General features: G+C 41.9%; 1 pseudogene; it reads left to right on the top strand.

Moving 5' to 3' along the window:
- Nucleotides 1-20,175: 20,175 nt before the first annotated feature.
- On the top strand, nt 20,176-20,671 carry LOC108590544 (cytochrome c pseudogene; annotated as a pseudogene).
- The last annotated feature ends 6,997 nt before the right edge of the window (nt 20,672-27,668 follow it).

Genomic DNA, 27,668 nt, shown 5'->3' with positions numbered 1-27,668 from the left:
CATGTTGGCCAGGCTGGTCTCGATCTCTTGACTTCAGCCTCCCAAAGTGTTGGGATTACAGACATGAGCCACCACGCCCAGCCTGGAGGATTTTGTTATGTATTGTTTGGCTACATGACTTTTAGCCAAACCATATATACAGGTTTTAAGTTCAGCTAGAAGCAAATGATTGAAAGCAAGCAAGACAGGTTAAGTTTGGTGGGCTTAATCAAGTTGGCCCTTGCCCTGGGACACATTTCCCTGACACCTTAGGGACATGATCCTGGCATCTTCAGCTGTAGAAAGATGAGGTAGCCACCAACTCTGGGTCCAACAAAATTGACATTAGCTTCTTTCCACTGGAAAAGAGACACACTGGAGGAAGTGTGGACAGTGCTCTTCACTCATGGCAAGGCAGCTAACTTGAACCTGCATGGGGACAGAGAAGATGTGCCCCCGTCCAAGATTAGCAGGGCCTAGAATTCCTAGAAGTTGATGGTTAAACATTGATTTCAGGATTATAAGCCCTGGTGCTAGACTGTCCAGATTCAAATCCCACCACTGCTTCTTACTAGTTGTGGGACCCTGCAATTTTCTCAATCTTTCTATGCTTCAGTTTCTTCATCTGTGTAATGGAGATTTAGCGTATTTAGCTCATAATGTTCTGAAAGGGTTGGATGAGTTACCTTATGTAATGCACTTAGAACAGTGTGTGGCACACAAAAAGTGATATGAAATTTATAGCTACTTGATGATGATGATCCGTGTGAGTATGACAGGCTAAGCAGCAGAGAGAAGGTGTGTTTTGAAGGAATCTTTTCAGTCAGAAGAGCTACTTGTTAAGACAATTTAGGATGCAAGAAACGACAAACCCTAGGACAAATGACTTGAAAGGGAAATTTATTATCTAAAACATAACAAGTTCAGAGTAAGGCAGCTTCCGCAGATCAGATGCCATCAAGGGCTCAACTCCTTTTCTACTATTCTCTGCAGAATGTTTTTTTTCTTTAATTTTTTATTTTATTTTATTTTATTTTTCCTGAGGCTTGACCTCTCATGTTTGCAAGAAGGCTGTAACAGTTCTCACCACCACAGTCTTGAGACAACAGACAGGGCTTAGAAGGACTTTAACTCCCCAGTGTAGCTTTTAAAGAGAGGATAGCCTTCTGCAGATGCCCATCCTTTGACCCACCCTTCAGGCTTCTTTTTCCTTCTCATTGGCTACACTGTTTCTCATACTTATGACTAAACCAATCAAGATTACTTAGAACGATCATGAGTCACAGCTGGGGAATAGGCATGGAGCTCACCCTTCTTGAAGCATACGACTGCACAGGAGGCTATATGCCCAAACAAAATCAGGGTTCGCTTAGGAAGGAGAAAGGGAAAAATGACTGGTGGGCAAAGAACCAAGAGTACAGGCCGGGCGTGGTGGCTCCCAGCACTTTGGGAGGTCGAGGCAGGTGGATCATGAGGTCAAGAGATCAAGACCATCCTGGTCAACATGGTGAAACCCCGTCTCTCTACTAAAAATACAAAAAATTAGCTAGGCATGGTGGCGCGTGTCTGTAATCCCAGCTACTCAGAGGCTGAGGCAGGAGAATTGCCTGAACCCAGGAGGCGGAGGTTGCGGTGAGCCAAGATCGCACCATTGCACTCCAGCCTGGGTAACAAAAGTGAAACTCTGTCTCAAAAAAAAAAAAAAAGAAATGGCCTTCCCAACACCCTACACAGCGCAGTCATTGGCCTGTGCATAAACTTGGCCCTGTGCCCAGAATGACCACATTGACATTTAGAAGAATATATGGGGGAACAAGATACATGTCTCCACACCTCATCAAGGATATAAGGGCCAAAATAGGTTTATTCTTCTAGACCCCAAACACACACACACACACACACACACACACACACACACAGAGCTGGGAAGCGTTTATCAGTTAGGAGAAGTGCGAGGAATGGAAAAGAATGAGGAGAGGAAGGGGAAGGCAAGAGCTGAATAAATTGGCTTGTTAACAAAGGCTGGAGGAGAGAACATTAGCAAGAAAAAGAATGGGAGCTGGAGAGTCCCCAAGCACAGAAGCCGGGGAAATGAAGGGACAAATTCAGGAAGGAATGGTATTTAAAATGTGTGCACATCTGAGGAGCAGAAAAACCAAAAGAGTGGCACAAAAGGTCAAGCAACAAGGGGAAGCCTGGGAGCAGGAGTTGAGAGGGGGACTCGTTCAGGCAAGTGTAATGGCAAGGATACAGCAATGGCCCAAGCACCAAGTCTATTTTTGCTTAATGTGAAATCTCTGCTGTTCTGAAAGTAAATGACTAAAAAACTGCTATATTCATGAGGCAGGAGGCTGGAAGCTGGGACACAGTGGCAGCCCTGGGCCAGAGATACACGGACACCCACGTGAACAGCTCCTGACAGGGAGGGGCTGGGGGTCTGAGCTGCCAAGCTCTGTCTGGGAGATCTGTTTACTTTTTCATGCCCAGACCTTGAGGGGCGCTTTTGGCAATGTTTACTGGGGACCCAGACCTCACTTTTGGTCTCCCACAGTGCTAAGATGGGGGCAAAAGGCTCAGTCTGACAGTCTACTGACTAGGAGGCTTGGAAATATCTGGAATCTCTTTAACCCCAGGTTCCCTTAGTGGCTGCATTCTCTGACGAACACTTCTAGTAGCTGAATCCAGGGAGGGCAAACTCAACCCTTCTGGGTACTGTTGCTGTAAAAACAAGGAGAATAATGAGAATTCATTGCAATTATTCTTGGACTAAGCATGGTATTTGTTCAGAAGAAGCACCTGAGTAAGTCATTTAAGGTGATTGCTAGCACATAACCTCATGCACAGGGACTGTGTGTCGTTACACAGAAGGAAGATGGTGAGGTGCTACACCCTGCCAATGTCGCTCCCCTACCATCTACCCAAGTGTTTAATAACGTCTGTGAAACCTCACAAAATCGTGGTGCGAGTAAACATTTTTCTGGAGACTAGAACAGAGGCTGTACATTGCTCCTAAGATGAAGTGGGAGTGGGGGAGTGAAATAATCAGCTCATGTGAATATAGGAGTCAGGGAGAGCTCTGCTAGCACCTGGAGTCCCATGAGCAAAGCACTGCCTCAGACGTCTGGGCATATGGGGCCTGGGTATCTATCAATCAACCAACCAATCAATAAGAAAGCCAACCAGTGGGAATTTATGAAGCTCTTCCTATATGCTGAGTTCATATGAAAGCATATACAGCAGATTCAAATTATAGGAAATAAACAGCATTCAAGAAGTTTACAATCAAACCTGGGCACCAAACTCAAACCAAAAAAGGAGTTTAAAATGTGTGCTCATGACTGTGAATACCATAAAGATCAGGGAGAACAACAAAATCAGAAGTAGCCACAGTTTATGGAGGAGATGGCTTGAAAGCAGGGAGACATGATCTTTCCAGAGAAAAAGATGGGAAGGGGGGACTCCAGGGAAGCATAGAGGCAGGTACAAGGAGTCATGTGTGGCAAATGTGAGGGGCTCTCAGTCCTACTGGCATGAAACTGGGTGATTCTGGGACCTATGCATCAAGAGAGGTGAGTGGGAGATTCAAGGTCAGAACAGCCTCCATAGCTCAGAGCAGAAGGACTGCCTGTTAAGCAAACATGCTCTCACTTCAGATGGGGTGAGTTTTCAGAACAGATGGCTGAGGAAGCTTTTTATGTGATTTATAACTGTCTGTGACCCCAGACAGCAGCCACCCCAGCCCCCAAATGCCGCTGCAGAGAGCAGAGATGTTTTTTCATAAAAATGTTATTTTACTTTAATCCAAAAGCCAGGAAAATTACTCTGGACCCAAAGGAGAATTTCTGAAGAGACCTCTGGTTTCACCATAAATTCTCCCCAAGTACTCCCAGGCCACAGGGCCCCTGCTTCCAGTCTGCAGCCTGTTGGTATTCAGCCCCTACTCTGGACCAGGAAATTACCGATTCCAGTCTCACACAAGGAATTAAGGTTGGAACAATACAGTATTTTACAATCCAGTACAAGCTGCATTTATCCAGAGCTTTTCATGCATGGCATCTTAAAGCTCTTTATGACCTTTTTTCTTAAAAAAAAAAGAAAAAAGAAAAAAAAGAATTTAAAAGAGAAGACCTTCTAAAAACCCAAACCCCCACTGAACTAAATGAGCCATTCAGAATGAATAGGACTTAACAGTGGCCTTCAGAATAGAAACAGAGGTCCCACTCGGATGGAACAAGAACAACAGAATCAAAGGAAATTACAGCTCAGAGAAGGCTGCACAAGGCCTGAAATGTACCCCTCGGCCCTTGGGGCACTGATGGACTCTGCGATCTGTGACTGGCACAGTGAGCTTTGGATTGGGATCAGAAGACCAGGATGTGGTCCCCATGATTCAGTGAGTCCGGAGGGGACCAGAAGGCCACCTTTTGGCTCTGAATATAGTCAGGACCAGCCTCAATCAATATTTGTTCTCCCCACCTGGGGAAATCACCCTCCCCAAAGTCCACTAGACTAGGAAAGGAAACGGCTACGCTATGCGCCTTTGGATTCCACTCTTACATCCTTCTTAGGTACCCAGAGCTCTCATGCTAGATTCTGCTACAGCCCCAGCTATGCCTGCCCTTCTTGGAAGTTCCTCATGTTTTGAACAAACACCACACACCTCCTCTTTCCCCTCTTGTTACAGTCTCTCATTCCCTGAGGCAGTATCCGGAGTCCTTTGTCTCATGACCAAGAAAGTGAAGGAGTGCAGACACCAAGGGTGAGGTTGAGGCGCAAGTTTAATAAGTGAAAGAAGAAAGCGCTCTAATGCAGAGAGGGGACCTCGAAGAGGGTTGCCGTTTTTACAATTGAATGCAAAGGTTGAAACTGAATGAGAGCTGGGCATCTTATTTGCATAAGGTGCAAATTTCTGGTAGGTCCACCCCTCCCTCCTAGTACACATGTGGGCTCTTACCTTGAGTTACTTCATATTGCTTTGCTACCTTTACTGCACATTTGTCAGGGGACGAAATTTTCCATTGTGGGCATGTCTGAGCAAGTCACCTGTGTAGCCTTTCTTATGTGTGTGGCTGTGAGCATGTTTTAGGTAAGCCCCCCTGTGCCAGTTTCCTTATCTGTGCCTGCAGGCTATTGTTTTGTTTAAAAGAATTCAACCGATGACCCACCCCCACCCCCCCCACCAACTGCCTGCCTGACTGGTTTCTTCCTTTGTCCTCTCTCACCCTCACCCTGCTTCCAACCCCCTTGCTCTTTCCAGGGTCCTGTGTTTTACAGAGAGCCCGCTCTCTGCTTGGCCCAGTCTTATAACTTCATTCTTTTAGTGGTGTTATAGGATGACAACTATTCAACAAGATATTTATCTCAAAAACTATATTTTCATGTTAAACAGGTCTCCAGTGTTGTCTCTAAAGAAGAGACCTGAACTATCCAGGGAGGTGGAGGGTGCTCAAATTAGATGTTGCCGACTAGAGATTTTCAGGGTTGCCTTGTGCACTAGTGGCCAGTGAAGGTGTTTCTCCATGCACAGGGGAAATGTGAGTAAGTCGTCTCAGGCTGCTGACAAAGTAAAACTATCGGTCTCATAAGTCAGTCTCTAGGCAACCCAGCTGCTTTACATTCACAAGTTTAGGTTTGGGGTTTTACTGTTGTTTTTGTCTTTGTTTTTGTTCGTTTGTTTATTTCCTGCTTCTGTGTCTGAATGAAACTTCAGAACGAGATGAGATGATTTCTTTAAACATTTTTTTATTGCTTTTTTTTTTTTGAGACTGAATCTCACTCTGTCACCCAGGCTGGAATGCAATGGTGTGATTTCTGCCACTGCAATCTCTTCCTCCCTAGTTCAAGCCATTCTCATGCCTCAGTCTCCCGAGTAGCCGGGATTACAGGTGCCCACCACTATGCCTGGCTAATTTTTTGGTATTTTTAGTAGAGACAGGATTTGACCATGTTGGCCAGGCCAGTCTCGAACTCCTGAGATCAGGTGATCCACCCACCTTGGCATCCCAAAGTGCTAGGATTACAGGTGTGAGGCACCATGCCCAGCGAAGAGATTACTTTTTTAGCCGGGCCCCGTGGCTCACACCTATAATCCCAGCACTTTGGGAGGCTGAGGCAGGTGGATCATGAGATCAAGAGATCGAGACCATCCTGGTCAACATGGTGAAACCCCGTCTCTACTAAAAATACAAAAATTAGCTGGGCATGGTGGCACACGCCCATAGTCCCAGCTACTTGGGAGGCTGACGCAGGAGAATTGCTTGAACCCAGGAGGTGGAGGTTTCGGTGAGCCGAGATCGTGCCACTGCACTCCAGCCTGGGTAACAGGAGCAAAACTCTGTCTCAAAAAAAAAAAAGAAAAAAAGAAATTACTTTTTTAAAAAGTTTGAAAAGCTTTTAAAACATAGTTTTAAAAATTATGATACCTGCCTCCCAGTGATTTCATGACCAGTAATGAGATAATGGCTGTAAGACACAGAGCATGGTGTTTGGCAGAGAGTAGGAGCTCAACTACTCCCACACTTGTTTTATGCCCCAGTCCCCGCTCCACCCCTTAAATACTTTGCTCCCATCTTGCACTTGTTCCATGTCCTTTTTTTTAATAATTATTATTTTTTTAATTGCATTTTAGGTTTTGGGGTACATGTGAAGAACATGCAAGATGGTTGCATAGGTACACACATGGCAGTGTGATGTGCTGCCTTCCTCCCCATCACCTATATCTGGCATTTCTCCCATGCTGTCTCTCCCCAACTCCCCACCCCTCACTGCCCCTCCCCTATTTCCCCCCAACAGACCCCAGTGTGTGATGTTCCCCTCCCTGGGTCCAATTCTCCATTGAGAATTGTTCAACACCCACCTATGAGTGAGAACATGTGGTATTTCATTTTCTGTTCTTGTGTCAGTTTGCTGAGAATGATGGTTTCCAGGTTCATCTGTGTCCTTACAAAGGACATGAACTCATCGTTTTTGATGGCTGCATAGTATTCCATGGTGTATATGTGCCACATTTTCCCTGTCCAGCCTATCATCAATGGGCATTTGGGTTGGTTCCAGGTCTTTGCTATTGTAAACAGTGCTGCAATGAACATTCGTGTGCATGTGTCCTTATAGTAGAACGATTTATAATCCTTTGGATATATACCCAGTAATGGCATTGCTAACACTTTGCACTAATACTTTCCGGAGATCATTCTCCAGAGCCCCTGGGAAAGGGCAGTGTGAGCAGCAGTGTGGGAGGGTGGTCAGCCCTGGGGTTGGGAGACTCTAGCCAGATGTGCGACCTTGGGCAATTCCTTTCACCTCTCTGTTCCTCGGTCTCACCATCTGTAGAACGAGCTCATTGAATGAGGTGGTGTTTAAGGTCTTTCATGGGTCTAATGCAGCAGGTTTTGTGAGGAGTGATACAACAATATCATTGACTAAGTTTAACCCCTCTGAATTATAACACTACTATTCTTTAAAATTCCCAACCACTTCAGTCTCAAACACAGTCATTGTTTGATCTATGCTATGCATATTAAGACACAAATAATGAGATTTGGAAATGAAGGCCAAGAGAATCACAGGCAACCAGAATGTAATGCAAGATTAATGTATGTGGTTTGCTGAAACCCATGTCCACATGGGCCCACAGCTAACAAGTAACAAGACAATGGAGATGACATGCTAGACTACAGCCTCTAGGACTTACTATTGTCCCTAGGGCAGAAGGAACCAGCAACCCCCAGTCTCCACCTGACAGCTTCTGTCAGTCTCCTACTGACAGAAGAAGTGGAGGGAATGGAAACCAAAGTTGGTGGAATAGCGTTGTTGACATGGCAAACCCCCTCCCTCATTTCTGCGTCTCCAGTCTGAATTCCAACTGCCAATGCACACCTTTGCCTGAAGTTTTTCATTGTGCCCAGTGCCTACTGTGCCTGGGCACACAGCAGCTGGAATTGATAGCCCCAGGAGCAGTCCATCACCCGTCTCCGGCTCCCTCCCGCTTTGGATGGGGTAGCGCTGGGGTGGATATTCTTCACTGGCTCCTGGAGTTGCCCTGCAGCTCATGCCCCAGTTGCCCACAGTGGTGATTTGCTGAATGAGGCATTCTATGTTGGCTGCTTTCCCATGCCTGTCCCACTTCCTCATTCTCTTACTGGTATTTCCTGGGATCACTTCCCAAATAAACTATTTTCACTCAAATCCATGTTTCAGAGCTTGCTTCTGGTGGGGATCCAAAATGAGAGCAATGGCTCCGCTTCTAAAGATATACCTTTGTTCTACCATTGATCCAGGGGTCCAATCAGTAGCTCATTTATTCATTCAACAAATATTTGTTTTGCTCCTACAAGAGCAGGCACTGGATCAAGCACCAAAAAGCTACAGACACGCGTTCTGTGAAAGATCTTAGATGGGTCCTTGGCTGAGAATGTCCCATGACAGGCAGAGTTAGCTGTGGTGAGGGAAAGGGATTATGGGACTACCGTGAGGTACTGGCCAACTATCTGAACATGAAAAACCTAACCCCGAGAGTCTAATTCAACACCCACCATCCTTCCCAGCCCCCAATGCAATGCACAAACACCTCTTTAAGATGTGAGGCATGAGGAGGTAGTCCTGGCACATTTTGCTCAGGACAATGTGCAGCAGGAATAAAGAACCACCCTGCATTCTTTGTGTTTGTCCAGGTGCCTGTTCACATCAGAGGCGCTTGCAGGGTCTGACCTGCTCCAGGGGCTCCTCTGGGCCTTTGAAGCCAGCAGCCCTTCTGGCCTTGAATTCTGCCAGCAGCCTGGGAAACGGATGTTGCTCTAAGAGTCAGCCCCTGCATGTCACAGAGAGCACGGTACCCCGGGGCAGGGAGGGCAAAGGGAAGTGCGCAGACCTCACTGTGCCCTTTAGAGTCTCAAGGAGAACCCAGGAGTTTTAAAGAGAAATATCACATGAAAGTGACAGGGCTTCAGAGTCAAGAACCTGAAGACAGAAGCCTCTGAATAAATAATGTCCACATAATCACCAGCCAGTCCCGGCACCTTCCAGGAGGCCCCCAGGGTTGTGGTGGATGAAATCTGGCCTCAGGGATTCTTCCCGTGGCTGTGTGTCCGAGGTGTGGAGAGGGCCTTCTTCCTGTTCACCACGTGGCAGAGGAAGCTGACTGGGAAAACATTTGCATTGTGTGGGGTGCTCCTTCCGACCCAGCTCTGGAATTTCTTCTTTAGATTTACACAAGCCAAAATGACATTCTCTACCCTCAATTTTAATAGATGTCTGTAACTGGGATCACAAATTGGGCTAAAAGCTGATGAAGTGTAGTATTCAGATCAAATAACAAGTGTCCACTGAAGCACATTTTTAAAACTACCAACATAGGCTGGGCACAGGGGCTCACGCCTGTAATCCCAGCACTTTGGGAGGTTGAGGTGAGTGGATCACGAGGTGAGGAGTTCGAGACCAGCCTGGCCAACATGGTGAAACCCTGTCTTTACTAAAAATACAAAAATTAGCAGAGCGTGGGCAGCGCCTGTAATCCCAGCTACTCGGGAGGCAGAGGCAGGAGACTCTCTTGAACCTAGGAGGCCGAGATCGCAGTGAGGCGAGATTACCCACTGTACTCCAACCTGGAGGACAGTCTCAAAAAAAAAAAAAACATTACCAACATAATGTTGTAGGAAAATCTGGGTTACTGTCATACTACCAAGAAAGATTAGGCTCACAGATAGTTTGAAGGATGAGGGGGCCGGAATTATTGGATGAAAAGGAAAAACAACACAGCAAAGTGAGAGACAGGTTCCTGTTAACAGGCCCTCATCCCACATACTGATTCCCAGGTTCCCACAGGGGAGCAGGAGGGGCCAGGTTTCTCCCGCTGCCAGGAGCGAACTTCTGTGGCTCCCTGTTTTCCCAGGGCACAGGCGGTCCAGAGAATGCTTTATACTTGGCTGTCTCAATATGTAACCTAAAAAAAGAACAAATTGTCTTTTTGTCTGTTTCTTTTCTTAAGTGGCTCTACCCTACTTCTTTTTAAGTTTGCCGTAAAGCCAGATTGTCTTGTGATTGGCTGTACCAGGAAGGCCTGGAGCAGAGGGGGTGGGATTCATTGCTGAGCCTCTTCTGTCACCAACTCCACTGTACCACAGACCTGAGAGCTGTCACTCTAGGCCAGATGGTTGTAGCAGGAGTCCGTATTTCTCTTTATGAGAAAAGGAAAATACCGTCTTATGTTTAGAAATTGAGTGTGAACACTTACTGATAGATTTCATTAAGTACCATTTATTCAATGCATTTGACTTTAGAAATTAAAGATTACATCTTTAACAAATTAATGTTGAGTAGTAAAGTTTCACGTTAATGAAAAGATGGCACAACAGGAATGGGTGAAAACGGGAAATATAGCTCAGAATTCCAGTTGTATTTCTCCCAGTAAGAGCATGAATGCTGACTGTGTGCCAAGACTTGAGGTAACACAAAATGAAATAAGATATTCTTCCGATACAGAAAGCTAACAACTCAGGGAGATAAAGAGACTAAGGCAAATATCAAAATAGTACAGTATATGTCTGTGTGCAGTGGCTCAAACCTGTAATCCTAGCACTTTGGGAGGCCGAGGCAGGTGGATCACTGGAGGTCAGGAGTTCAAGACTAGCCTGACCCATGTAGTGAAACCCCATCTCTACTAAAAATCAAAAGTTAGCTGGAAATGGTGGTGCACACCTGTAATCCCAACTACTCGGGAGGCTAAGGCAGGAGAATTGCTTGAACCCAAGAGGCAGAGGTTGCAGTGAGCCGAGATCGCGCCACTGCACTCCAGCCTGTGTGACAAAGCAGGACTCCATCTCTAAAAAAAAAAAAAGTACAATACAACTTGGACTATAATAAGTGTCATAAGAGAATAGCCACCAAAGCGATGTGGGAATTCAGGAGAGGTAGAAGCCATCTTGGTTTTGTGTGTGACTCATTCATTCAATAAATAGCACCTAGTATGATCAGTTCAATGTGTGAGACATTGAACTGCACAGTGAACTCAACAGACCCTCCCTCGTGGAACTCACAAGCTAGTAGGGGGAGACAATTAAATGTTTGTTAAAGAGGTTTTAAATGCTAAGGGTAAAAAGGAAATAGAGCAGGGATCTTGACTTTTCCTCTGAGTAGAAGAGGCTATAGGAGAGTTCTGAGCAGCAGAGTGACATAACCTGGTTGATATTTTAGTAAAATCACTCTAGATTGAGAAGCTCTACGGAAGACGTTTGCAAGAAATATGAAACCCAGCATTGTTAATGTGTATTGAGCAAGCCCTGCCTGCCAGACACTGAGAATCAGTTATCCTGGATTCTCTCATGTGCTCCCCTAGCCAACACTTTGGGGTTGAAATTATTATAATCTCTAGTAAACTAACTGATATTGAAGCTTAAAAGCTAAATAATTTGTCCAAAACCTCACCACCAACAGGAGGAAGAGCCACACATGCTAAACGTTCCAACCACTAGTCCTCTGCTTCCAGGTAGTTCTATTCCAGGTGGTATCTAAATACAACTCACTTTCCTATAACCCACTTGCGTGAGATGGATTTCCTGGAAAATCTAACAGGGTTCCCAATATTTGAAGCTCTCCTTTGGGAAGTTTCTGTGCAGAACTCTAACAGGAACTCTCTATTCCATCCAAGCCAAGAAATACGTAACTATACTGGTCAAGGTAGGAATATGAATGATAAAGAATATCACCTCAAAGATTTTTTAATGCAATATAGCAGGAGTTATAAGGTATACATCTGTGTTTTAAAAAATAAAAATAAACAAATGAAAATAAACCATATAGACCAGGCAAAAAGAGCTAGAGAGACCAAAAAAGAACAAGGGAGTTTAGGACTCTCAGCTCATTGTCACTCAAACATGCCATGTTCATTTATCACTTTACACCTGGCTCTTGCACACTTGCCCTCACATGTTTTTATTCTTATAAAAAAGCTTGTATCTGAGCACTGATTGTTATCACTCCCAATTTGTAAGTGAAAAACCAAGCTCAGAGATAATTGCCAAGGTGGCATTTTACAATTCAACACCATTTTTGTTAACTCCAAAGTCCATAGGCTTTTTACTCCATCACACTGTCATTTGCTTGGAGGAAAAGAAGAGGAGAAGAGAGGGAGAAACAGTGTCTCATAGAAGGAACAAATGACTACTAGCAAAGTTGTTATCTACCTACAATAGCATCCAACTAGATGGCGATGCAGGATGAGGTGCCTCTTACCCAGAGACAGAGCAACTAAAGGCAAATCGTAAGCAGGGCAAGCTGAGTCTGGAAGGTGCCAGGTGCTAAGTTGAGTGGTTCAGAACCAGGGACATATTTGGCCAAAGCCCAGGCAGGAAACATACTGGTGCAACTGGGACACAGGACAGTAGAAGACAAGGAAAGAAACTTGGGGCAAGTGATGGAAGTTTCAGGGTACTGGATAAAAAAGAAGGGCACAAAACGTGACATAGGGGAACTTGATAACATTTCTTGAGTAGAAGTCTGAGGGAGAGGCAGGACCTCTGTGAGGGTCTTAGGCCAAATGCTTGCTTCATTGAATGGGACAGGATGACGTGGGTAATGATAGGTCATGGGTCAGCAGAAGTCCTACATGGAGGTGAATCCTCCCAAGTGCCTCACACCGGCTCTCAGGATTTCCTCTTCCACCTACCCATGGGGAGGCACTGCAGTATCTGGAGCCCAGAATCTAAAGGCTGATATTTATTCTCCAAGATGCCTGACCACACCTGGCCATTTTATGTCATTATTTAACTCAACCACTACCAATGTTATGGGACTCTTAGAAAGAGATTGATTGATTGATTTAATAAACTGAAATGTCTCTTCCCTATATGAATTTTGTCTCAAAAAGATTCTGTTGTACATATTTTAGAACTTAATCTTATAATATTGTAATATTTTTACCCAAGTCTTTTCCAAACATTGGATTTTTGTGAGGTTAGAAGATTAAAAGAAATTCCTTTAACTTACACCATTTTCCCATCTTTGGAGGATACAAGTATGTGAGGAGCAATGCATGTGATTCTTAGAAACTCATATTTCTTATTTTTAAAACTTGGCATTATTTGGGCTGACATCTCCTCAGCCCAAATGATGAAAAGTTTTGGCAACTGTTTATTTTACCATAATCAAATCCATGCAAGATTCTGAGTCCTGAAGAATGCTGTGTAGAAAAAAATTCTAGTAAGGACAGATCATTATGTTCATTATCATTGTACCTTAAATGTCAGGTGCTGTCTTCCTTTGTCAATGCCCATCACTGCTACTAGCTCATATGATCACGTGGTCACCCCATTAAATAGCAGGGTAGATGAGTAAGTTGAGGCTAAGCTTTCTGGGACTGAAATTTTTCCTTTGTCAAAATCGGGTGAATATCCAATTTCCTATTCAAACGTTAATATAATATGGGCTGAGGTTAGAATTATCCATTCCCACCCCCACCCATTGGCTGGATAGATAAACCTCTCAAAGGAGAAAACTGGAAGTGAAATGAGGTACATTTAAATTTTAATCTCTGGCTTGATAGATTGGTATCAAATTTGTCTTTAATGACTTTTATCCTACATTCCTATCTTATTACAGTCAGCTGCAGAAAAACCAACAATCCCGAATGTACCTTAATGGGCACAGGAGGATTAAATAATGCATGAGGGATGTGCTGACAAGTCTGTCAGACTTAAACTTTGGAACATGCAGAACATGCCTCAGAGTCTCAGGAGCAATGGGCCGGATGAGAGGTATCACTGACATTCTGACTTTGATTTTTTTTTTAACCTATTTTAGGCCTTCAGACTCTTGTTTTCATTTTACTATATGTTGTGAACTAGGGCTGCACTGTTCAAAATGGAAGTCACTGGCCATTCATGGCTTTTGAGTACTGGGCATGTGGCTAGTCCCAGTTGAGATGAGCTGTAAGTGTAAAAAATGCCCCAGATGTTGAAGACTTCATGCTAAAGAAGGGAGTAAAATTGCTCATTAATAATTTCACATGGGTTACATGGCAATATTCTGGATATATTGGGTTAAACAAAATAGTTTAACCCAACAAACTAATTATAGTTCATTTTACCTGTTTCTTTTAGCTTTTTTTTTTTTTTTGAGACAGAGTCTTACTCTGTTGGCCAGGCTGGAGTGCATGATGTGATCTTGATTCACTGCAACCTCCGCCTCCCAGATTCTCCTGGCTTAGCCTTCTAAGTAGCTGGGATTACAGGCATTCACCGCCACACCTATCTAATTTTTGTATTTTTAGTAGAGACAAGGTTTCACCATGTTGGCCAGGCTGGTCTTGAACTCCTGACCTCAGGTGATCCACCTGCCCTGGCCTCCCAAAGTGCTCACATTACAGACTTGAGCCACCATATCCAGCCTCTTTTAGCTTTTTAATGTGGCTACTGTAAAGTTTAAAATTATATTTTGGTTCACATGAGTGGCCTGCATTATATTTCTTTCACATAGTAGTCATCTAGAGAACACTTATTTCTTTTTTTTTTTGAGATGGAGTTTCACTGTTGTTACCCAGACTGGAGGGCAATGGCACAATCTTGGCTCACCACAACCTCCATCTCCTGGGTTCAAGCAATTCTCCTGCCTCAGCCTCCCGAGTAGCTGGGACTACAGGCACGCACCACCATGCCCAGCTAATTTTTGTATTTTTAGTAGAGACGGGGTTTCACCTTGTTGACCAGGATGGTCTCGATCTCTTGACCTCGTGATCCACCCGCCTCGGCCTCCCAAAGTGCTGGGATTATAGACGTGAGCCACCGCACCCGGCCAAGAACACTTATTTCTTAAGAACTGTGACGAGTTTGAGATTTTATCCCACTTGCAAGCTAAGAAGTCACCCATCTACAGTTTCATGGATGTTGGTAGAAGACACCAGACTCCTGGGCCACAGACAAATGATAGTTTATAACTGACAGCAATAGCAGTAGCCAAAGTATCAGCATATTTGTACCACTTCACCTAGCCCCAGTTTCCACAGGGCCAGATGACGCCTATACATGTAGTGTATTGCATTACAGGAGAAAAACTTTGAACTTAGAGAACTTAAATCTTTTATGAAGTGCAGTAAGCAAACCTACTATTTGCTCTAGACGAAGACACTGTTTTCTAAAGCTATTAACTATACAAATGTCCTTGAAAAGATAATCCAAGAAAAAGGCTAATCAGTACATTGCCTGCAAGATGTACAGAAATGTGAGAGCCTTGTGGAGAATTATCTACTAACAGTCTCATTTCCACAGGTCTGATTTTCTTGGACTGTACATTTCTCTTTGAGACTGTTGTATTTCTACAGACTAATTTAACATATATTGTTCAAAAGCCAACATTAATCCCTGACTCACTATAATTTCTGGAAGGGTTTGTAATTTCCTTATTGAATTGCACACCATGATCTTAACCCTTGCGTCTCTTCTTTGAAAAGAATTTATTTTTTTGGAAATCATTGCATTACAATTTCCTTAACGAACCTTTCACACTGTGTAGAAAAGTAAGACAGGAATGAGAAAACCCGAATAAAATAGGCTGATTCTCTGGGCACACACATGGAAGACACATTTGGGAGCACTGACACTTTGAAAACAATGCTTTAACTGAATAGTGATTGGAAGTTTCTTCAAAGTCTTGACTCTAGAGGCTCAGTTCCTATGACAGCACACAGATCTGAACAGGCTCGGTCCTGCAACTTGGAGCATTACACCTTCAAAGCGTTTTACCAACATCAAGTAATTGATTTTCACAATGCAGTGGTAAGCTTGATCATTAAGTACTATTATCCAGATTTGACTGGCTTAATTCACTTGCCTCAGGCTCCAGCAGCCAAGTCAAAAGCAAGAGGTGGATTCAGAATATCTGGCTTCCATCCTGTATAACCCTAGGCAATGTCGATTTTTTACATATAAAACCACGCCTCCCTGTCCTCTTAAACACATAAAGTAGCAACAAATTCAGCAATACTGTTTTTTCCCATGCTGTTGCTTATATACTATTTTTCTTTAGTTCTTTTTAAATGATAGCTATTTGACTTTTAAGTGTTTTCATTCATTTAAATAGATAACAGATGCACTTGAAAGAAAAAAGGGGGCTGTGTATGAAGTGAAAAGTATTCAACATTCCTTTTTGATCACCCAGCCACTTAGTTCTTCTCCCTGGAGGCAGCCCTCCTTATATCTCGTGATTATTTCCAGAAATACACCATGCATTTACAAGTATGCCTATCTTTTCTATTATGTAATTAATATGCATGCTATACATACTTTTCTGCATTTTGCTTTTTTCAATTTCTTTCCCTCCCAGGTTCAAGTGAGTTTTGTGCCTCAGCCTCTGGAGTACCCGGGATTACAGATGCGCACCACCACACCTGGCTAATTTTTGTATTTTCAGTAGAGACGGGATTTCACCATGTTGGCCAGGCGGGCTTTTTTCCATTTTCAATCTTGGAAATTATTCTATATCAGTATTCTCAGTGCCTCATTCTTTGAACTGTACCATGTTTTCTTTATGGTTAAACTCTCTGGGGACATGGAGGTTGTTTCTAATGTTGTTATTGTAAACAGCATCTATTTAGCCAATACTTTCCCATAGTCACTTTGTGCCAGACTCTTCAGTGAATATCCTTGTATTTAGGTCATCTCTTGGAGTTCTGCTACTTTTCTGCTATCCTTGTGTAAATCGTATCCAACACAAAGTAAGTGTATTCATTGTAGTTATAATTTTCATATCCCTAATTGTACATGAATTTGAGCATCTTCTCAATCGTCTACTTTGCTATTAGGTTAATGACCTTTGACTCATTGATTTATCAATTCTTTCAGAATTATGTGTATGCCCTTTGCTTTTGATATGCATTGAAAATAATGTCCTGGTTTGTAATTTGTCATTTCATTTTGTTTATTATTTTTCTCACCCTGAGGATATTTTTATTATTATGCAATCAAATTTATCAATCCTTTTTATATGACTCCTAGGTTTTGTGTCCTACTTGGAAAAAGAGATCTTATTGTGAGATTATTTTTAAAATTATTTTATATATTTTTAAATATTTTATACTTTTTTACAGTTAAATCATTGATCCATCTTCAAATAATTTTGGCCTTAGTTGAGGCAAGAATTCCACTTTCTTTTTTCTGTCTTTTTTTAGTTGTTCCAATACTATAAAGACAATTGAAGAAAAAATAGTTTAATTACAAAGAGTTTTATAATTTACTAATAGTATGATATTTCTTTTACCCAGTGTGTGTTCAATAGGAAGATGAGAAGATGTGTGGCCTTTCCCATCTAGCCAGTTATTAGTAATAAGTCCTTCCTTGGGGGCCAGGGCATAACTTGCCTATTTAATGGTCAAAGCATACTAGCACTCAGCTACAAAAAAAGGATACCAGGAGACACAGAACCCGAGGACCCAGCTAAGCTGTGTCTTGGATCCTGACACACAGAATCTATGAGATAAATAATTGGTGTTGTTTTAAGCCACTAAGTTTTGGGATAATTTGTCACATAGCGATAGAAAACACAATGGGCACGGATGGAGGTAGGGAAGTCCATACAGAAGTTGGAAGCCAAGGTAGTTCTTTTCTGATTGCTTTCATTTTCTCAGTGACAAGCTCATCAGCTGACAGTGAAGGTGCAGCAAGATGTTATAGAGGTTTAAGGAGAAATGAGAAGATACCAAATAGATGCATGGGAGAGTTAATGGACCAGGAAAGTATAGTCTGATTTACAAGTAACTTAGAGGATAATGGTATTTGTGGCCATAAATGTGAGAACAGTCAGCAAGGCTGCGTAGTTACCTGCAGCCATATTTCCCTGCATGGGTGAAGGCACAGAGCCAGCAGAGATTTGGCTGTCACTGGAATTAGGGTTTTGCCAGGTGAGCACAATAAAGAAAGAAGAGGCAAGGAAACTGAAGGTTCATGCAAAAGAATAAATATTATGACATACCATGGAATATAGGCATGGTACATTGAAAATGAAAAGTGTGAAAAAGCAGTGCAATCTATCATTATAGGTTCTAGATACAGCTAGGCTTTTTAAAATCAGAATTTAGTGTAAGTGACCTAGAATAATGAAAAATGATGTAAAATTATTTTAGAAAACAATGTAACATCATCATGTAAATTGAACATGTTTATGCTCTTTGATCCATCAACTGTGCTTCTAGAAAAACTTTTGCAGATATGCACGAGAGACAAGTACAAGTTATTTAGAGAAGAAGAGTTAATGATACCAAAAATCTGGAAATGGCACACAGAAAAAAAAATGAGTGAATATATGTTGGTAAATTCACACCATAGAACGTTATACAGCAGTAAAAACAAACCAGCTATGCACAACAGCATGGAGATGTTGTCTGTATGATATGCATGAATACAATATATGGTATACATAATGTGTGTATGGCATACACAATGATATGTAAAACATACAAGTTATAACAGACTACACGCATATAGTAGACAATATATACTACAACAGACTAAATATAATATCAATTTTTTGAGGTTCGAAAATAACTAAACACTATACTGCCTGGGAATACATACATATATGATAAATTCATTTTAAAAATCAAGAGATTAAAAGCAAAAAATTTGGGATAGTAATTCTTCATGCACAGGGGACAAGGAAATGATGTGGTAAAGGAAGACAAGTAGATGCAAATAAAATGAATAATATAAGAAGTTGTGCTCAAATATTGGGCTTCATGAAGTTGAGATTCTGGAGTGGGTAAGATTATTGATAAAAGCGAGGTCTAGAAGGCATGAACATAGGAGTGAGTGAGTGAGGTGGAATGGAGGATGAGATGTTGGAGGAGGGGAGGCTGAGAAGCTGAAAGCTCAGTGTATGGGAAGACTTACCCAGGTGGATATTGAAATCACCAAAAAACGATTGGCGTAGTGATAGAAAAATGACAGTGATCCAGGAAGGAAGGGAAGTGATGCTAGGGCCTATAGACGGTTGCCAAAAGGAAGGAAGATGGCAGACAACACAGTCCCATGTTCAAACTGGGTGTTTTTATGGAGGATGTGGGACAATGACTTGGGAGCAGCACTAAGAAGCAAGGAGGACACTCATCCTACTCCAGGTCCTGTGATGCCAGGCATGTGGCTGAGAAATCAGTGCCTGTATAGAGGGCTGCAGGGGAGCAGTGTCCTGAGGGAGAAGCCAGTTAGAACAAGGACATGAAATAGATATTTTAGAAAGTAGAGGGTTTTGTGTCTACGTATTGAATTCCAGAAGAGTTTGAGGGCTGCTGAGGAAGAGACGGTGTCAATAAAGCAGATATACACATCTTTTAGAAAGGAGCATCTGCGGGGTGAGGAATGACCAGGCTTCTAGTGGTAATTGACTTACACAGAGCTGAAGGCCACAGTGAGATTATCCCAGAGAATCTCAAGGAAGATAACGCCATGGAGACCATGGGTGTCAATGGATAGGGATGAGCAGAGGTCCTGCAAGAAAGAAGCAAGAAAGTCTAAGGGTTTCTTCAGCATTGCCATAGAGGCAGGGAGGCTAGGGGAGGGGCACTGAATTGGTCCCAGTGCTGTCCTACTTAACCTCCTACTGAAAGACTGATATCCAAAGGACTGCAGAATGGCTTCATTCCAATTTCATTCCTGTATGTTGACCACATCCCTCCTGCATTCTTTTCCAGAACCATAGCCAAAACCATGCAGAGCCAGTCAGCTGTTACATAATACCCACCATTTGTTTTATTTGTCATTACCCATCAGAACCATTGGAATGATACCCACTGGCCAAAGACCCTTGGGCCCATATTCAAAACCAAAAAACTCAAGAATGAAACAACTGAAAGACCACTGATCTGGGAGCTATTTCTCAGTGTCAGGAGCCCATCCTGTGGGACAAGGAAAGCAGCTGGGATAAGGAATTACTCTGCTCAGGCATGGATTCAGGCTGATGCTCCAGGGTTAAGGAGTCACTGCAGGGTCAGTCAAATCCCTTTGGCTGTTTCCATCATTTCTCATGAGGCATTTTGCACAAAGACTGTGATCTTGGCAGGCCATTCCCCCCTGAAGGGCTCAGAGTAACGAGATCATTCAGTACAATGGTACAATGTGCCACAGCCTTCCTGGATAGCTGACATTTTCAAAAGCAATAAAAACACCTGGAGAGGTGGGACGTCCAGTTTCAGAGCACCAGCAGCGACTAAGAGAATTAAATATGGGTGATGTTGAGAAAGGCAAGAAGAAATCTGTTTAGAAGTGTGCCCAGTGTCACATCGTGGAAAAGGGAGGCAAGCGCAAGGCTGGGCCTCATCTCCATGGTCTCTTTGGGTGGATGACAGGTCAGGCTGTTGGATTCTCTTACACTGACGCCAGTGAGAATAAAGGCATCAACTAGGGGAAGGATACACTGACAGAGTATTTGTAGAATCCCAAGAAGTACATCCCTGGAACAAAAATGATCTTTGCCAGCATTAAGAAGAAGACAGAAAGGGCAGACTTGATAGCTTATCTCAAAAAAGCTACTAATGAGTAATTTGACCATGGCCTTATTTATCACAAAACAAATCTCTCATGACTTTTTTATGTCTTTAATAGATCTCATACACCAGAATTCAGATCATGAATGACTGACAGAATATTTTGTTGGGCAGTCCTGATTTAAAACTAAGACTGGCTTATGGTTAAATGAATATGTTTAGTTTTTGAATTTTAATAGTAATTACAATTCAGTAAATGCTATCACTGTTTATCCCTTCTAAAGATATGATTAGACTTCCTTAGTAATGTTCAGTTTTTCACAAAGATGGTGAGTGCCATCTTCAAACTTACTGAAGATTGGTTTCATATTTAGATTATGTAACTGATTGTGTGAATATATTTAAATACTGAGGAAATTCCTTCACTGTCTCAGAACCAAGCAAGATTCACCTGTGCTTTGTGTTCATTTGCCTCTCAAAGGCAAGGGTTGAAGATAAACAAGGTAGCAATGTCTACTTTATATTTTTGGCCTTAACTATGCCAATCTGATTAGAATTCCCTATATTTAAAATGGGTTCCTTTTACTTATTGAAAGGCATTTTAGTGTGGTTTATGTGTAATATCAAAGATTACTTAATACTTCTCACATTTATAAGTGATCTATAAGGTCATATGTTTTAAAATAGTAGTGAGTTAAACTTCACTCTTGAATTCCTTATAATCTAAGTCAAACTGAGTTATAATTTAGGATTGTCTTTAAATAGCCATTCAGAAATATAAAATTATAGAACTACTGTGTATTTGTGATTGGGAATGGTGCTTTTGCCAACTTAAAAGGATTAAAGTAGAGGAGATATACACATATTTTAAAATTATATGTGACCATAAGACTTAAGATAATTAAAAAGAAAACCACAGGAGGGAAAAATACCTGGACAAAGGTTAGAAAATTCAACGAGATAACTCTAGTGGCTATCACAAAGAATAACCACTACTAATCATACATATGACTTGTAAGGGTAGCCGAGAGAAAGGAGAACAGACCCAGAGTCAGGCATGAAAGTGTATTAACCTGCCAGGCTGCTTAGAGGAGGCAGCAGGAGCTCTGAGCTTACAAAACGAGTGGTTTATATGGGGTGAGGGAGGCAAAAGGGGGTTTCAGGCAACAGGCACAGAGATAGTTTGTTAGCTTGCAACTGACCTACAATACATCATCCTGTGACTTTCGTGGCAGCAATCTTTAAAAAAAGACCGAAATCAGGATTTTTTATAGATATGTGTCAAACAGGAATTTACGAGTATGGATAATGAACATATGTTTTCCCTGTCCTCCCTTGAGCTGTCTGAATGGCTGTAATCAGGCTTTGCTTAATTGCCACGTCTGGCAGCTTTGGTGCGGCGCCTAGGTAGGGGTTCAGGAGTGCAGCTGCAGAGCAGTCGGCAGGGGTGGAGTCAGCCTGTGCAGAGTGGGTTTTCTGAGGCAGGTCAGCTCCATCCCTAACGTGACTTCTAGAAAGAGTAAAATTTTTGGCTATACAGTGATGTAAACTTAAAATCTATCACCCCTATTTTACTTCAACAAACTGAAACAAATATTTCTTTAGTGCTTATTATATAAAAGGACCTGTCCTATGTGTTGTGTGAGACAGGGAAAAATGGCAATTATTTTTCATTAAGAAACAGGGAAAAGGCCGGGTGCGGTGGTTCACGCCTGTAATTCCAACACTTTGGGAGGTGGAGGTAGGCAGATCACTTGAGGTCAGCAGTTCGAGACCAGTCTGGCCAACATGGTGAAACTCTGCGTCTACTAAAAGTACTAAAATTAGCCAGACGTGGTGGCATGCATCGGTAGTCTCAGCTACTTGGGTGGCTGAGGCAGGAGGATTGCTTGAACCCAGGAGGTGGAGGTTGCAGTGAGCTGAGATTGCACCATTGCACTCCAGTCTGGGTAACACAGACTCTGTCTCAAAAAAAAGGGGAAGAGATAAAAGAAGAGAGTTGTCTTACTCAGGGTTTAGCCAGATGCTGACTCTGGAACAAAAGTTCAAGTGGAAGTAGTTGAGAAGTGAAGGAGACAGTGACAGGGGAGTGAGACAGGAAGGGAAGAGAGCCAATATAGGAGTTATCAAGCCAGTTGCCACTGTAGGTATCTGAGCTTATTCCACTGGGGAAATGCTGGGGGCTACAGCTAAACACGTGCTTCAGGGCTAACCCACCCTAGTGGCAAAGAGGCTGAGGTATTTATCCACCATCTGCTAGTCCTTGGTTGAGGGCGGCTCCCCGCCTGTGTCAATCCCCCACACTTTCAACCTAAATGTAATGAAGCTAAATGGCCAGAAAAAGCCCTCAGGCAAGAAAGAAAAAGTACTGTCATGGCAGTTGGAAATCATGAACTGAAATAAAGACGAGATATGGGAGAAGTATGAATCACATCTGTTACAATTTAACTTGGCAGAAAGGTGAACACCTGAGGGACAACACAAAGAACTCTTAAGTCTTGCTATTTTAGAGACTGTCCAGGTCAGATTTTTTTAACTTAACCACAGTGTAATGAACACTTATCATTCTTACTTGGCATCTCTGCTATTTGAATGCCTTTCCTGTTTAGAGGACTTTCCCACTTTAGAAGTGTATATCTCCTTAAAATCTAAACACAAACCTCTTTTCCCAGCTTCCCTTGCAGCTGCACAGTGGGCATGTGACCTAGGCTCTGCCAGTCAGATGTACCCATGCAAGACTTCCCCTTAAGGCTCATAATGTAGATGAAGCACCAATCTGGTTAGTCCTGATGAGGGTGGTAGCAGAGATACCAAACTTCCAATACAGCAACAGGAAATGGTCTAGCACCTTCTAGTGTCAGAGGTGAAAACTGTGTCATTTGCTTCCAGGCAGCAGGAGTGCTGTCTACACTGGACCAGTCCTGCAAAGTAGCCTTTAAGTTAAAAAAAAAAAGTTTCTGTGAAATGCCTAATATCCTTTATAAATTACTTGTCTAATGAAACAGACTAGCATGTGGTTTTTATTTGTTTGTTTGCAACAAGGAACTTTGATGTGATATTTAAAAAGAAAAAAAGATTTGTATAAGCAGAGAATTTGAGGCAAGGAACTGCAAGGTCAGGAAACAGCACAAGGACAGGTATGAATGTGTGAAGACCCAGAGTGTGTTATTAGAAATATTTGCTGATTGGTGTGGCTGAGGAAGAAAAGGACTCAGAACTAAGTGTTGGTTGGTTGGATGGTTCATTAGGGATCCTGGCAGAAAGGAGCATTGCAAAACTGAAACCATACTTTGAGGAACAGAGGCTTCTGTCCAAACTGGACACTAACTGTGATGAGAAAGAGCAAAGTGGTCAGAGTGGATTTTGTGGCTTCACAGTAGGTGTGGTTGTTAAATAAAGGTAATGCAGTAATCAGCTGGATGAGGCAAACAGTGGAGGGTCAGAGTCGCACTGTGGAAAAGGATCGTGCTTTATTACACTTCAGATCTCAGTTTGCATTCTGTGGCCACATATTACCATGACATCTTCAATACTTCATTTAATCTTCTTGATCCTCAGGTTCCTTATTTTTAAAACCATAACTAATAAAACCTAAAGTCCTAGGCTAATTAACTTAGATATGTAATCCAACAGAGCAGTTTCATCAATCTTTGCAAAGACCACACAGCAGAAAGATGTCTCATCAAATGAGAGAAAAAAATAGATTTTAAAATAGGTTTTGGGGAAGGGTAGAGTTAAGAAAAATTTATCTGAGTAAAATTTTTATAAACTCAAAGGAGTCAACATCAAGTCTGGACTGCGAAGAGAACCAAGGGTTCTGTTTTCTTAGAAACTACAAAGTTAAGATGAATGTGAAATACTGCAATCAAACACCTTATCTGCCAAACACCTGCGTTGGCAATAAAGGCCACTGCCCTGTGTTTAAGTGACTTGGATCCTCCAGGCAAGAGTGAGATGTTTCTATTCCTATTTTTTTTTTTAAATAAAAAGGACAGGCATGGTGACTCATGCCTGTAATCCCAGCACTTTGGGAGGCTGAGGCAGGTGGATCACCTGAGGTCAGGAGTTCAAGAGCAGCTTGGCCAACATTGTGAAGCTCCATCTCTACTAAAAATACAAAATTAGTCGGGCATGGTGGCGCACCTGTAATCCCAGCTACTCAGGAAGCTGAGATAGAATCACTTGAACCAGGGAAGCAGAGGTTGCAGAAAGCCAAGATTGCGCCATTTCACTCCAGCCTGGGCAACAAAAGTGAAACTCCATCTAAAAAAAAAAACCAACTTTAAACAAATTAAATTTAACAGTTTAATTGAGCAAACAACAATCTGTGAATAGGGCAACCCCCAGAACCACGATAGGTTCTGAACTACTTTGGGGCTGCCACATGATTCAATAACATTTACAAACATTTGATATGATAATGGCTTTGTAGTAGCATTTAAGGCCCTGTAGATTACATATTTGAACAGTGGAACACACAAGTATGAAATGAAATGTTTGGTCAGAGTTTGTAGTATACTTAATCAAGAGACCAAGGTTAACATCGTAACGAATGGGTAGGCTAACATCATATAGAATCAATGGAACAATGTGTGTCATACAAACAAAGTTCGTCATGAGGATTTTTGTCAGTATCTGAATATTTACTTTCAAATATAATTGAATATTCTAGATGCAACTCGAGTGAAACGCTCCTTGTGTGCTTCACATATTGAAATTCTACCAGCCAGTTAAAGTCTAATGTGTATGTATTTTCTGAGAATAAAATGCAACAATAATTAATGTGATTACATGAATGCATAAAACAATTCACCAAGCTACACACTGGTGATTAATACACTTTACGTTTGCTGAACCTCAATTTAAAAGTTGTTTTAAAGAAAAAAGAAAACATTCCTGAAGATAAATTTCTTGCCCAAGATTATACAGCATTTTATTGCAAGAAAATGGAACAAAATTACTGTTCGACAAATTATTAAAATGTACTTAGTTTTGAAAGTACTTATCTTCTTAACTATTTGTGTACATGAAAGTAATAATATCAACAGTCAAGAAATTTCCAAAATAAATAAGAAAATTTGTAGGACTTTGAGATTTTAAGAGGCAATATGATAGAACAACCTGAGTTCAAAGATGGTATGATAGCTTATGTTTCTGAACCCAGGTTGACCAACTCCACCACTTGCATATTCAATCCCTAAGTTATATTAAATAAACATGAAACATATAGTTAACAACCTAGTTGCCTGTGAATATTTTACATATAGTCAGCCTTTTGGAAAAGTTGATTTGCCAGTCTAATGAGTATAAGATGATAGTCTAAATTCATTAGAAGGGCTAAAAAACAAAATGAGATATTGCATTCAATGAAGAAAATATGAAAAAGAAGCTTGTCTTTTCTCAAGGTTTTTATGGCCCTCAAAAGAAGAGATAACTGAGAGGGAAGATGAGTGCCCTTAAATATTCAAAGGTTCTCCAAATGTCAGGTCAGAAAATATTACACCCCAGCCTGCAGCTGGTAGATCACAAACCACCACGGCTCCTGTGAGGACACATTATTGTGGTCAGGAAGAGGCAGCATTTTGATCTATTGAATGCCCTTTTTACTGAATCTGAGGAAGTACACTTTCCCCTAATGATATTCTTTATAATCTACTGAAAAGATTAATAGAGGCATTCAAGGTTAATTAGATATCTTCTGACTCTAACTTCTTCACTCTCCTACTAGGAGAGACTACCAATGGCAGTCATAGAAGAAACTTCTCCAATCCCACACCCCAGGATTTAAGAATCCTGAAGCTGAACTCATCACAGACTGGAAGCCCTACTCATGGTCTCAGCAGTGATGGGTTGAATAGAGCACACTACCATTTGCTACACCCTGTGAGACTTCTCCTACTGACAGCTTTCAGAATGAAGGCTCGACTTCTCAGTGTCACTCACCACTCCATCACATGGCATTGAAGCCATAGAAGGTCGTTACACAAAAAGTTACCTAAACATAGGTCCTATTTTCTAGACTAGTGGCTAGCAGCCTCTCAGGGTGGCATGTTGACTCTTCTTTCACCACTAGTGTAGAGGAGACAGGGTAGCACAAGAGGAAATGTTGAATCCTGGTTTCCCTTCTAACAGGAGCAGCAGAGTGAGGTGTCAGCTGTCCTTCACAAGGCAGAGTCTCAGACAGACACCAAAGAGTAAACACATTTCCCCTAAGAGGAAACTGCAGAGCAGGAGGAAAGGGTATAGTAGATCCTGGGCAAGAATGTTAATTGAGGTCCACACATTCCTTATCATTTTAGCCAGTAATATGAAGCTGCCAGATTGTATCTGACCTATTTGAGTTGGTTGTTGATGGGAATAATTTTCTTGCTCAACTTAATTATTTTGATCAGTAGTTAGAGAATTAGCTACCTGTTGAAATGGCTAAATTGGAAAAAAAGAACAACAAATTTTAAAACTTACAATACCAAGTTCTAGCAAAGATGCAGATGGGAGAGACCCTCATACACTGCTGAAGAGGTGCAAAATGGTGCAGCCACTTTGGAACATACTTCGGCAGTTTCTTCCAAAGTTAAACATACACTTACCATATGATCCAGCAACGCATGCCTAGGTATTAACACACAAGAAATAAAAACATATGTGCACACAGAGACCTGTACAGGAAGGTTTATGGCAACTTTATTCATAATCACCCAAAACTGGAAACAACCCAAATGCCCATTAACCAGTGAATGGATACCTTTATAAAATGGAATGTATGGAAATATGGAATGGAATTGAATATATCAGCAATGAAAGGAAATGATCAGTTGATACTTGCAATGACATGAATGACTCTCAAAAGGATTGTGCTAAGCACAAGATGTCAGACACAAAAAACCACAGCATATACTGTATAAATTCCATTTACATGACATTCTGGAAAAGACAAAACTGTGGAGACAGACGTCAGGTAAAAGTTTGCCAGGACTTGGGGGCTGGGAAGTGAGGGAGGGTGTGGAGAGACTACACAGGAGTATAGAAGAGCTTTCGGGTTGGTGGAAATATTTGGAAATATTCCATAGCTTGACTGTGGCAATTGTTACATAATAGTATACATTTTGTCAAAACATGTAACACTGAACACCTCAAAAGGATGACTTTTGCTATTTGTAAATTATGCCTTAAAAAACTGACTTTAATCAAAAGAATTGTTAATGTTCCATTTGCCAATTTTATGTAGGTTATA

Source organism: Callithrix jacchus, chromosome 2, assembly GCF_049354715.1.
Source record: "Callithrix jacchus isolate 240 chromosome 2, calJac240_pri, whole genome shotgun sequence".
In the NCBI taxonomy this organism is placed as follows: domain Eukaryota; kingdom Metazoa; phylum Chordata; class Mammalia; order Primates; family Cebidae; genus Callithrix; species Callithrix jacchus.
The sequence above is the reverse complement of the archived record's forward strand: the minus strand, read 5'-3'. Positions and strand labels throughout refer to the sequence as shown.